The sequence below is a fragment of the Pinus tabuliformis genome, chromosome 9 (assembly GCF_031772625.1).
Source record: "Pinus tabuliformis cultivar Carrire ecotype Pingquan chromosome 9, CPIR1, whole genome shotgun sequence".
In the NCBI taxonomy this organism is placed as follows: Eukaryota; Viridiplantae; Streptophyta; class Pinopsida; order Pinales; family Pinaceae; genus Pinus; species Pinus tabuliformis.
Genome location: NC_142307.1, coordinates 352008902 through 352022098, shown reverse-complemented (window position 1 = coordinate 352022098; position 13197 = coordinate 352008902). Strand labels below are relative to the sequence as shown.

The 13197-nt window shown below is 35.2% G+C and overlaps 1 pseudogene across 1 annotated transcript in view; it reads left to right on the top strand.

Annotated features, from left to right (window-relative positions):
- Positions 1–4771, top strand: part of LOC149148661 (putative inositol transporter 2) — a 162092-nt pseudogene extending 157321 nt beyond the window's left edge. Inside the window, exons 6-7 of the transcript XR_016263200.1 lie at positions 3610–4005; positions 4108–4771. The product of XR_016263200.1 is annotated as a putative inositol transporter 2 (transcript). The remainder of the gene's footprint in view (positions 1–3609; positions 4006–4107) is intronic.
- Positions 4772–13197: the final 8426 nt, after the last annotated feature.

Below are 13197 nucleotides of genomic sequence, written 5' to 3'. Positions count from 1 at the left end.
GACTATCTTTTGGGAGTCCACTTGTGTGAAATACCAACTTGCGTTAACACTTTTTATGGCTTCTCACATTATAGTTCAAAATGAGCACAACTTCACTAACACTAGTTACCAGTGATACAAGCCCATCATATAGGCCCTAGTTGGCATTAACTCCAATTGGGGTCCCTTATTGACCCATTCTATAGAGCCTCGACTTGGAAATGCTAGGAAATTCTCGTTAGGCTATTGTAATTACAACATAAAAGGATCCTCCTTTGCCGCTTGGAACTGTAGTTTCAAACAAAATTATTAGAAGTTCTGAAGGCTTACGCATGCCCTATAGTTACCTTTCCTTTGTTGGTGTGGTGGGGGTGGCACAAGTTTCTTTTTTCAAGTACTTATTCATGCAAAGCAACACACTCTCCACTACGAGCTAACGGCTTTGGTAGTGACAACTTTGGATTTCTCTTGGTGGACAGGCTCATCCTAGCACCAAGTCTCTTCATCCACTACATGGTTCTTCTCTTCCCCTCCTTCGGTGTTCTCTTTAATTTGGTTTGATTTACTTTTTATCTGTCTCAATGTCGTGGAATCCTCATTGTGATCATATGCTCCAGGGGCTCCCTCCCTATTTCGTTCTCACCTATTGGTCTTGTACTCCGCCTGTTTTTTTTTTTTTTTTTACTGACTCTCCTTTTTTCTTTGGTAGTTGTTGGTCTCTTTCCCCAATTGTGGCCATCCATGCCATTTTGTTCCTTTGTCGTGTTTTCTCTCCTTGTTGACTTCTTTCTAATTTTTGAATGTAATTCCTTCTCTCTCTTGGCCCTTTGTCACCCTTTCCTTTTTGGACTCTCTTCCATGCTCCATTAACATGCCCGTGTTTTCAGGGGAGTGGCCTATTACAAGGAATGGGTTCACTGAGGACATGCACATATGCGCCAACATTGGTAGCAAATTATTGCTCAGTTTTGCAAGCTTACCCCGGACCCCATCCAGGATGAACTCATCCACGTTGAGGGAGAAAACCTTTCATAGGCACCAACTCTCAGACTTGGATGTCCTCGCTGAGATGGTAGATTCTGTACCAGTTATTGGCCATACATGTGCTCTCTTCAACCACTGCATTCACATAGTGTATTTATATTGGCACATGAAATTTATCCTAGGAAGAATCCTATTGGACAGGTTTGAACTTTAGAAATATATCTTCCACTCTATCAAGTAATTGCATCACCACATGAAGGGCCTAGAGCTAAGATTGGAACTCATATGGCAAAAAATTGGCATCCCATCCTTGGATAGAGGCACCCCACCCTTGGCTAGAGGCACCCCAAACAACAACAAAGATCCCATCCAAGGTGTAGTCATTGACTAGTATACTTCTACTCAATTTCAAATATGTCCTTGTGTTTACATGTTTCTAGTTTCTACTGTTCACTTCACTTCCAAGGCCAAATAGACCAATCTTTGTATAGTTAAATTAAGAAAGCGACCACCCAGATGCGGGTGATTTAATGAGCCGTTAATGCCCATACGAGCGACGCCGGCATCGGGCATCATCGTGTAGCAAGTAGGTGATTTATGCAGCGCATTAAATCCAATTAATAAGGAATTGGATGTACAGCATGCGGAGTAAGTTCTTTAAGATGATGAGCATACGATTCACTTTAATTGCCCAGAGCTCGACATTCTCTCTGGCTCATTCTAGCAGAGACATTCCCGGTCGAATTGGTTCACAGGAGTTGGGTGCTGAGCTGAGCATTTGGAAGCCATCATGGCTCCATAGAAGCCCGCATCTGGCCAGCCTCAAGCATTTAATTACGGTTCTTCTGGCTTGCATCTGGTATGGTCAATGTTTTTTATTTTGGTATATTACTGTAATAGGTAGTGTTACGGTGTCTGTCGAAGCTGCTTGGGTAGGGTGGGGGACTCATTCAGACAATTCTGGAATTTATTTAGGGGTTCTGACTTATATCTGTGCGGTGCTTTCCCTTGGCGCTCTCTACTCTGAGTACTGTTATCCTATGTTTATTTCAAATTGGGGTGGGTCGTTCTTCTTCCACCTGCAACCCTTTTGTTCTCTTAGTTTATCAATCATTGATGCTATGGCCCAACGTCGAGGAATTTCCCGGAGGGTTAGTAGTTCAGGCACTCGTGGGAATGTTAGAGGAAGGGGAGGTCCTGCTCCACGACACATTTCCCCGCTAGCTTCTGTCTCGCTGGCCTCACCATCATCCGACCACTCTGGTCCATCCCTCTACAGTTCTTTCCACTCCTCCCGTTTCATTTTTAAAAGCAAGCTAAACAAGCCTACTATCTCTGCTATTGTCACAGTCATCTTCTCAGAGGAAGAAGATGACCTCTCTGGCTCTGATGAACAATCCATGGATAGGGCTCTCTCTCAGAAATCTAAGGATTCTCAAGGAAGCATGGCAGAGGAAATCCTCAATCTTCCAGAGGTGCAGCACGCCGAAGGTCATGAAGAGGACGCGCGTCATCAGTAGACTCCTTCACACGAGGAGCTCATTCCTTGTGCACCGGCGCAGTTCTCAGGCACTTTTCTGTATTCGGTGTTGCCTCCTGGTCGCAGTATTATGGATGTCGAAGATAATGTGATGGTTGAATGGGTCAGCTCTCCTAGCAAAGCCAACGACGCAGATGCAGAAGTACCACCTCAGGTTGAAACAATCAACGACGGATAATGATGGAGCAGATCGGACAGCGATGGAGGATTTCGGACGGCCCCTTTTTGCTGAACTTTATGTCCCGAAAAGTCAGAGATGATGACGTATGGAGAGAGCCACGCGTCAACAGGAGATTATATCGGGCCCGTTCATACGGAAACTGCCTGCTGGTCGACGGCGGCCCGATATACTGGCGGTTTTGGCTAAGCGGTTTTGTGCTACTGTTGTTGTCCACGTCTGCTTTTTTCTGTATAATTCTCCATCGTCTTCTAGTTTTTGGTTTTTGGTGGTGGTGTCTAGTTCTACAGAGTCTTGGGCTCTCGTTTTTATCTATGTAAACAGACAGTTAAGAGCTGATGGCAGAAGTTTTTTTGACAGAGGGCTGGCTTTAGCCCCCTCAGAGGTTCCAACCTCTTTGTAAATATTTTCCTCTTTTATTTATATATAATAAAATAGTCTTTACTCAGGAGAAAAAAAAAAAAAAAAGAAAAAAAAAACGACCAAATAAACCAATCTTTGTATAGTTAAATTTAGCTTTCTTGATATAGAAAGTTATTTTTTTTACTTTGATATAATCTCGACCTAATAGTTTCAAAATTATCATGTACACTTTTGTTTAGAAAACAATACACTTCATAACAAAAAAGTATTATAATTTTAACCAAATATATTAAATAAAATATGATAAGGTCTTTGGTTTTATTCGTTAAAGTATTCATGAATAAAACCATGAGTACAAAACCGCCTATGTTAAGGAAATAAAAAAATAAATATTAATATAAGTAACAAAGACTTCACAGGATAAATGCACCTTTGGCATTCACAAAATCACTTCCCACCATTCCCAAAACAGAAAAACCTCCATGTAAATACGACAACAGTCGTATTGATTTTACATCTCATTCATACATGTTACACTGTAATTCATTGACTGTTGCTTGAGCAGGTTTTCCAACAATTTGTAGGGATCAACAGTGTGTTGTATTACAGTCCCACAATAGTACAACTGGCGGGATTCGCATCGAACTCAACTTCTCTCTTACTTTCCTGGACAACATCTGGATTGATCATTGAACGTAGTGGGCACAGTGATCAGTTTTTTCCTGCTGGATAAAACCGGGAGGAGAAGACTAATAATCACCACTTTAGTGTGAATATTTGTGTGTCTTGCATTACTGGGTAGCTTATTCCGCTATACTGCAGATCATTCGCCATTGGTAAGCAGAGCTGTAACAATGCAGTATCCTGGAAACACCACATGCCCAGCTTATAGTTCCGCCACTACAACTTGGCACTGTACGAAATGTCTTGACGTTGCTCCTGACTGTGGAAAGCAAAACGGGTACTAATCTTTGACATTATCAAATACAAAGCATTACGATTTATTTGATTAGGGTAATTAATTGGAGACTAACTAATGATTCGCATTGTTTTTTTTTTTCAGCTTTCACCAGGAGCCTGTTTGATTTCAAATCCATCAAGTAAAGACCTGTGTCGTGGAGGGTCTGGTGAATGGTTCTTGCAGGGATGCCCTTCTAATTATGGGTGGCTGGCTATTGTTGGCCTAGGGCTTTACATAATCTCCTATGCCCCAGGAATGGGTACAATTCCATGGATATTTAACTCAGAGGTATATCCACCTAATTACGTCTCTGTATGTGGAGGAATTTCTGGTACTGCAAACTGGATAGCGAATCTGATCGTTGCTCAGACATTCCTCACCATGACAAAATCCATTGGAACGTCCATGACGTTCTTCACTTTTGGTATTTTTGCTGTGGCGGGTCTCGTGTTCATGGTGATAATGATGCCGGAAACGAAAGGAATCCCGATGGAGCAGATGGACGATATTTTAAAGAGGAGAGCTCATGAGAACACTTGTTTTGGCTTTAATCTTGCAAAGCGTAGAGATTCCCCTTCTAAAGAGGAGAAGGAGGGGGAACCGTGAATGGGATTTCACACTTACAATTGAATGCATATATTGTAGTTATCGTTCTTCCCAGAATTAGGGTTATAACGCTTCGCCAATTTGAAAATAACCCTGATAATTCATTATATATGTATCTTATTCACCAGGGTAGAGAAAATAATTCCAACTAATTGTTTGTTAGGGTTCATAGTCAGTTCTAATGGTTCTAATTTAGTTAAATGAGTTGAGTTTTAGTTTCATTTATTTTAGCTATTTATTATTATTTTTTTAGTAGTTTATTATTATTTATCTCTTATGTAATCTATTCACTGTTATTATTGGAGAAAATAATTCCAACCACCACTTCTTGTCATAGTAAGTTCTAGTTCAGTTTAATTGATTTGAGTTTTAGTTCAGTTTACTTTAGTAATTTATTGTTACTTGTCTCCTATGTAATCTATTTAATTGTTACTGAGTAATGTGAATATTGAGTCCGCTCTGATACTAAACCACAACTTGTGGTCATAGTCAGTGCTAGTTCAGTTCAATTAATTGAGATTTAGCTCAGTTTAATTCAGTAGTTTATTGCTATTAGTCTCCTATGTTACTAAATAATGTGAATATTGAATTAGAGTTGTGAGGTGAAATTTTGATTTGTGTTATTTAAATTAATTTTTTTGATTACATATAGTGCATGAAAAATTCTTAGGGCACTTCGATTGTGCAAGGGTTACCCATCAAACTTATGATTTCAATAAATTCATGTCTGATTTTATAGAAATTACTTCTAAAAACAACACTAAAAACAACTCCTATTAACGTTTATAATTTTGAATTTTGAGTTATTCTGGTTAATGTCTTCCGCATGTGGAATTCTTGACAACTCATCCAATCTGATCGTAATTGTCCATATGCCAATATAGACTTTCCCTTTAATATATTATGTTTTCTCCCATATATTCTTCGAGAACTTGTTTCTTAACTAAATATTATAAGACCATTTTTATTTGAGTTTGGTTTACTCAAATATATTCCTCTAGTGCTTAGATTGTTATATAAATATGGGAATAATTTTGGACAGATTCGTTTGACTAATTTTCTGTACTGTTCAAAACATTGTTGTAAAGCTTTTCTTCCATTAATGTTTCCTCTGAATCTCTCCCCTGCAATCTTCTGTTTAATAGACCACCTTAATGGGATCAATCTGAAATAGAATTGTTTTTTTACAAGCTTATGATTGAAGTAGATGTTGTTCCCGGCTTGGTAACTTCTAAAATTGTCATCCGTTATCAGTGTCCAAAGGGTGGAAAGAATTATGGATTTATAACATTTGAAAAATGCAAGCACATGGATATGTTCCCAATTTTATAGCCTTCATTACCCTCATTAAAATTTTATAACCTTCAATACCCTCATGAAATGGCTTTTCTGGGAGCAGAGAATCAATGAGATCTTAGCCTTGTTAGCTGTTATGTTACAGAAGCGCCATGAGCCAAACACAATAGCTAATGGTAAGCTCCAGGATGCTAAGAAACTAAACCAAATGTCATTATGTACAGTCGTCTGGTTCATGTTACTTGAAAGTAGAAAATTCCATTGACGTTATGTACACTTCTCTGTAAGGTTATGTTCAAAAGTAGGCAACTTGGATGAGCATAGGAAGCTCCGTCAAATCTGCTAAATTAGGTCAAAGTATGGTGAAGTTTTGTTGGGTAAAGGTCAGGTTAATTGAATTGAATCTGATAGTTTTCTTATCACTTCATAATTTCAGTTTCAAAATTTTTGTCGTAATACTGACCTTTTTAGCCTTTTACATTGTCAAAATTACAGTGAGCTCGGGAAGCTTCTCTCCAATCTTTTTGAGCATAGGAATAAAATCTTAAATCAAACTAAATAATTCATTTTTTTAGGTCTGATAGACCAAAATTTGGTCTCAGTGGACATTAACCATCATCATCATCATCTCATCAACAAGTTTAGACAGAGAGATTAAATAAACTAAATTATATAGAAATATTCAGTTTTGAATTTTGCATATACAAATTTTGTTTTTTTTTCTTTCATATAAGTTTTGCTTTCTAAATGGCTTAGAATCATTATAATGAATGATTAAATTATTTGTAAACTGAATTGAAATTGTGAATAGATTGTTGTTTTCTATATAATATGATAGAATATGGGTGAGATTACTTGTAAGTAGATTCCAAACATCAAAATTCTATTTATAAATCGATTTCAAACATTAAAATTTCAAAAGTTTAAATTGATAATAAGATTTGTATTCATATTGTTTTTATCCTCTTACACAAAAGATACACTACAGAAGAGGAAATATGAGTATAAAACTAATTACAAATAAATTAAGAAAACCAAAAACTCATAGAGGTATTCCTAACCACATTAAAATAGCTTGCAGCGTGTATAAACAATGTTCTAACTAGGGTATGATAAATTTTATTTTCGAGATTTCTCTCCGTCTTTATATATGATTTCGGGCCGGGCTTCTATTCACATCCATTTTGATTCCAACCCGGCAAAGGAAGTTGAATTTTGATAATAATAAAAATTCCTTAAATTCCGCTATGCTCTCATTGAACCTATCCAAGACAGCCAACTTCAGATTAATCTAAGAGAGTAAGAATAAAAGACACCTGTGTAAGGGTTTTTGAATAACCTTGAAGCATTCCTTACCTTTGAATATTAAGTCAATTTTAACTGTTACTTTTTCTATAATATTTTCCATATGCGTTTCTTATGATCTTTTATTGTATATTTTTCCTTTAGGTTATATTTTTATGATTATTTGAATTTGTAAATTTTTCAATTTTTTTAATTTAAATTATAATTATATATGTTATTAGATTTTTATAATCTTTGAGATTTTTTTAAGATGAAAAAGGAATATTATATTGAAAAGTTCCTCCAACTTAAGTGATTTTTGGATTTAAGATTTGAGAATAGAATGCAATCAAGAAATAAATTTGATCTTTGATCTTGAATGTTTTTATTAGGCAATTTTATTAAAACAAAATGTTATATGTTTAAAGGAGTAAATTGATTAACTATCTTGATCAATTAGCACAACCACTATAGTCTTCACAGTGAAAGCTTGTGGATAAAGGGTGAAGAAAGGAAGTGGTGGTGGAAAGTAGTTTCTCGTGTCTTGTTAAAATCAATTTTTTTATTTAACTTGTGTTGGAAAAAAGGCGCTAAGTGGGACAATCGGGAAAAAGGAATTGGTCTGGTCCTACTTGGAATTATTTATGTAATAATTATTGTGAAAAATGTAGATCATCTCGTTTTGTTCATTGTCCTTTCATGTTGTGAGGAGAGTTGTTTCACATATTTAACTGATAGTTCAAGTGGGGCAATCTTTCACTAATGGATTGTTTGGAAATAGGGCTAGTTGGGAAATATTTCAATGATGGAATGTTTGAGAACTTGGGTAGTAGATCAATTTGTTACACATTACAAATCCCTTCATTAGTTTGTGTTATTCCAGAAACAAAATGATCTTCAATGATAAAATGGCCCATTTAGAAGGGTTGGTCCATTAAATGAAACTCACTATTGGTGAAGGAAAGAACATTCAAAAACAACAAATTCTTATATTTTTATAAGAACCTTGTATTGATCTTGTTGATTTTTTTTTAAGTATTTTATGGAACTTGCTAGGGCTTTCCAAGTCTTTGTAGAAGGGGGAATCCTTTATATAAATAAGGCACACTATTTCTCTTTAATGTTAAGAGGTGGATGTGGGCTTTACCCAAATTTTTTGTTTATGAACAAGTTAGAAGGTTACATGATCTAGGGGATTCAAAAGTTTGTATAGAATGGGAACCTAGAAAAGGATAAATCACGTCTTTGGTGACTTATCATGGACAAGATAAATTCACTAAGAACATACCTTGAGTTGATTTCCTTCATTCACTTCTATGAAAAATTTAACCATAAAGTTGATCATCTTTCAAAAGAGGCACTTGCTTTGGAGGAAGGTTTACTTCATGGATATGAAACAAGGGATGAGAACTCTTTGGATATTGTTGTTACTAACCCATTTTTTAGGTTCCTTAAGGTATTTGTCTATGATTTATAGGTCTTGTTTATTTAATTATTTAATTTTATATTATTTTTCCATATATTAGAAATCAAATGTTATATTTTTACCATTTTACTCAAAACACATTACATTATGTATTTGAAAAGCCTTAAGTTTGATGACACTTAGTGTCTGACCTATTGAGAGGTGTTTGACAGTCGTTGCACAAGGGAACTGTTGTAGTTAACAATTACATGAGATGTTGAAGTAAAACATAAAGTTTAAAATCAATAATAATAATAATAATAATTATGAAACATAATGTTGGCACAATTAGCTTAGTAATTAAAATTATTAAAAATAAATAAAAATAACAATTTAATTCAATTCAATTTTTTTTCTTCAAAGAAAATATTGCAACATTCTATTAAATTAAGTGTTACATTTAGTACATGCATCATTTGCATTCAACTACTTGTCCCAAAGGAAAAAAAAAATAAAGCAATGGGTTGTAGAAAACTAGCCCTGGAACCATAAGAAATAGGTAAAGCCTATCATACCGAAACACAAAAGTTGTGACATATACAGAAAAATAAAGGATTGATATATATATATATATATCATGTTCATCAAAGGGAGTAAAAAATTCGGTGTTGAAATAGTAAAGCACATAAAACGTCATTAGAATTCAGTGAAGGACTAGTGATGGAAGTTCTGAACTGCCCCATCTAAATCTTTAGTGACCTCCGAAACACCCATATGTTGTCTAGTTCCTTCCTTGGAAATAAGATCTGCCTCAGAGTTTCTTTCCATGTAGAAATGACAACATGGGATAAAATCAAAAGCTCAATTTAATTGAAACATCTCATCATGTACTAGAAGCATTGGGTGACTATGGAATATTTGAGTAGCATTAAACTAATTTATAACATTTATGTAGTCCCCAAACACTAAGAAAGAAAAGAAATCATATTCCAAATCCCAGTATGAAAGAATTTTTGGAGAGAGTAGTTCTTCATAATTATTGGAACCCCTTCCCAAACCAATTTTTTATTTGAGAAAATGTTGATCATTGATGAAAAGGAGACCACCCCCACAAACACCATCCTCATTTGATGCTCTGTCAAAAAAGACTAGGGAGTTTTTCAATTGATCTCTTTTTCAGAGATGATGTGTGGCACCTCATGAGACTCCTTTATAGGAAATAGAGCATAAATCACTCCTAGTTCTGGTGAAATGAGATATGGAACGGATGGAGTCCCTGAACATGAATTTGTTCCTTGCCAGCCAAACCCCCCAACATATAAGGGGTGGAATGTCCCTAATAAATTCATCGCTTGATGTGTCCCAACAATACTTTTATGCCTCGATAAAGTTGTTGCCTTTCCAATCAATATTTCATCCCAAAAGTTGTTTGGTCCTAGCCCAAAGACTCAAGATGAATGGAAAGAATATAAACATATGTGAGACCAACTCCTTCGCATCTTTTCATAGAATGCACCACTTAAGACCTTTGTCTCCCTTTTGCAAGTTATCCCATGTAGGCATTGTTGGGTCTCATTTTTATCGAATTTTCACATTGTTTTCCCCCATAATCATTTATATTTTTTGTCGTCATCTTACACATTCGAGGGCTATTATCGTAAACTCAAGCATGCCAAGGTAACTTGTTTAATTTCCCTTGTTTTTCAATAATTTAAGAGGAATTATGTGAGATTGCTATCAATAATGGTTCACCTTGTGGTCGATGAACATTAATAATTGGTTTCTAGTGCATCAACAACTTTAGTAAGGACCATACATGATCATATTGTAACATGTAACAAATTTATTTCCTGGTCCTACATCAGTAGAATAGTTCTTGCACCTGTATAGAGTTCGACATATTGGATCACTTATGGGAGAAAACTAGGACATGGTTTTTGTCCACAATGATGTTTTCTTGCTCCCACGTGAATCAAAACACGCCTAGGTCACACGTGTGGGATGCTAGAAACTAATTAATGTCTCTACTCCAATTTGTAGTAGTTTTCAAACATCCAACTTCCTCCTCAATTTCCATGCATATGAGGGAAACTCTAAAAAAATTGGCACATTGGCTTTGTTCCCAGTATGGAAAATTGAGTTTAATGCAGGCTCTTTTCCAAAATTCGCCATGGCTTGGGGGATATAAAAGGTTCTTTGGGGCCAATTTGTTAAAAAAACACAATTTTCCAGAATCCCAAATCATGCAGAGATTTAAAGAAAATGGGTTGTTACAACATAAATTTGTAATGTAACATGTATAAAAGGACTAGTCATGGCCTATGCCAAAGGGAGGATTTTATTTTAGTTTTATATTGTTGGTTTGGACCTTAATCATATGGCTTTTGATGTAAAAGACTGAGTACCATTCCATACAAAGGACTCATTCCAGGTTTATTTTATTTATATGTGCATTGAATGCTTGATTCCATCTCTATGACTTAGATCAATTATAGAGGGGATGAGTTGGCTGGTTTTGGCCCAACCAACACAACTTGTCATCCCTCCTATACTTTTATTTATTGAGTGGTTTGATTAGTTTGTTGAGTGGTGTGTGTGATCTGTCATTCACGTGTTAACTATTAAAGCTTTCTTTCAAATCTAGTAAAACTAATTCATTAATTTTATCATGTCCTTTCTAATGTTTACACAACTCATTGTTTTACATTGGATTTATGTTGGGATCTGGAAGTATAACACATATTTCTTATGTGAAAATTTATCATAAGTTGTAACAATTGCTTCCCATATGATCTGAAGAAATTCATCTATTTTTTTTGTGAGCTCTGATTTAGGGTTTTAATGTTGCTACTAATTTGTAGTGATCCAACAAGGTGTTGATACAAAGATATTATAATTTAGATATGTGGGTTTCAAATGTCTAAAATTTTGTTCTCCTTTTATGGTGACAAAGGAATAAGGAATTGGTAAGATCTCTAACTCTTGTACCAAGAGCTAGATATCTTACCAACTCCTTAGTCATAGAGCTAGAGATCTTACCAACTCCTTAGTCCTTTGTCACCATAAAAGGAGAACAAAACTTTAGCCATTTGAAACCCCTTTAACGATAGCTTGGATTTTTACCATATTATGAGATCTATATTCATTGTTGAATGAATGAGGATAATTGAGATCCGAGAGGTCATATGGTTTGATTCATATTCCTTGGACCTAAAGGTTATTCATCTGAGTTACAATATAATTACAGTGGTTTGTAACCATTTGGATTGAATTGTAACACAAACTATGTGATGCCCTTATTTGACTTATTTTTGGTGATAAGAAATAGATTTTGAATATTAAATCATTTTGGTTGATTATTCCACAAGCTTGCATATTAATTTAAGTTTTTGTTTAACTTCTAGAGCTTCAATATTTAATCATTCGAAGCAATGATCTACATTAAAAAAAACATCCATTTGTAACCTGTAATAAACTTTGAATGAAAAGAAGAATCTTTGTGGGAGAGAGACCTAATCCTTTAACTCGTCCATCTACAATTTCTTTGAAAGGATTGTCTGCGGGTTGATTTGTATTTGAAACACAATGCACCTGTAACTTTCTCAAGTGATTTATCCATGGGGTATTGATGTGTTATACTCCTGTAGCATTTTCAGATATTTTTTTACAAAGTGTTGGTTTGTATTCTTTATGTTACATGCATGTAATTTCATGATACTTGTTCTTAGAGCATTGGTCTATATTTAGGGTTTGATTTGTTTCGGTTTCATTATTGCACTAGATAGGTAACAAAGTGTTTCCATCTCTAATATTAGTTGAAGAAGCAAGATATTCATTGAGTCTATGCACGTGAGTGTGTGTTGATTCTTTAGATCGGGGAAATGTTACTTTTTATTATGCAAGCAATATTTACAGTTATTGCATTTTGTTGATGTGGTTACACCTTAGGGTAGACATGAATCCATTATTTTATTTACTTGATTAAACACAAGATTGAGTGAAAATAGAAATGAGTGCATGATTATAATAGGCTTGGTTGGAGTTTGGTGAGATAATTTATTTTACAGTAAGTGCATTGTTAGAATTTACATTGGAGTTGCTTAGTCTAGATAGAAGTAAATGCTCAAGTTTCCACATTAATTAGTAGTTAGAGTTTTCTCCTTAATTAAGGTTTGGTTTTCAGTTTAGGTTTTCTTTCAAATGCAAGTGGATTGCAAGATTAATGTTTGTAGTAGCTATGTTTTTGTCTCTAATGAATTCCCTTGATTGCAGGATTGCATTATTACTTGCAGGAACTTGGGATGGAAAATTTATAGACTAATTAGGATTTTGTCTTACAAGTTTACAAGGTCTTTCTCATTTCCAATGGTGTATCTCAAAGTCCATATACCCCATATTGATAATTAAATGTTGGTCCATTCATATACCATATACTACATCCAATAAATAATTTATTTTTAATTAAATTCCAAAGGAACAATCCTGTCTTATCTCGGCATACGAGCTTCCATATCGGATTCCACTACCAAAGTGGATTGGCTCTTACTCTAGCAACAATCTAGAAACTATACCCAAATTTTGGGGTATAGGTCCTCGATGTG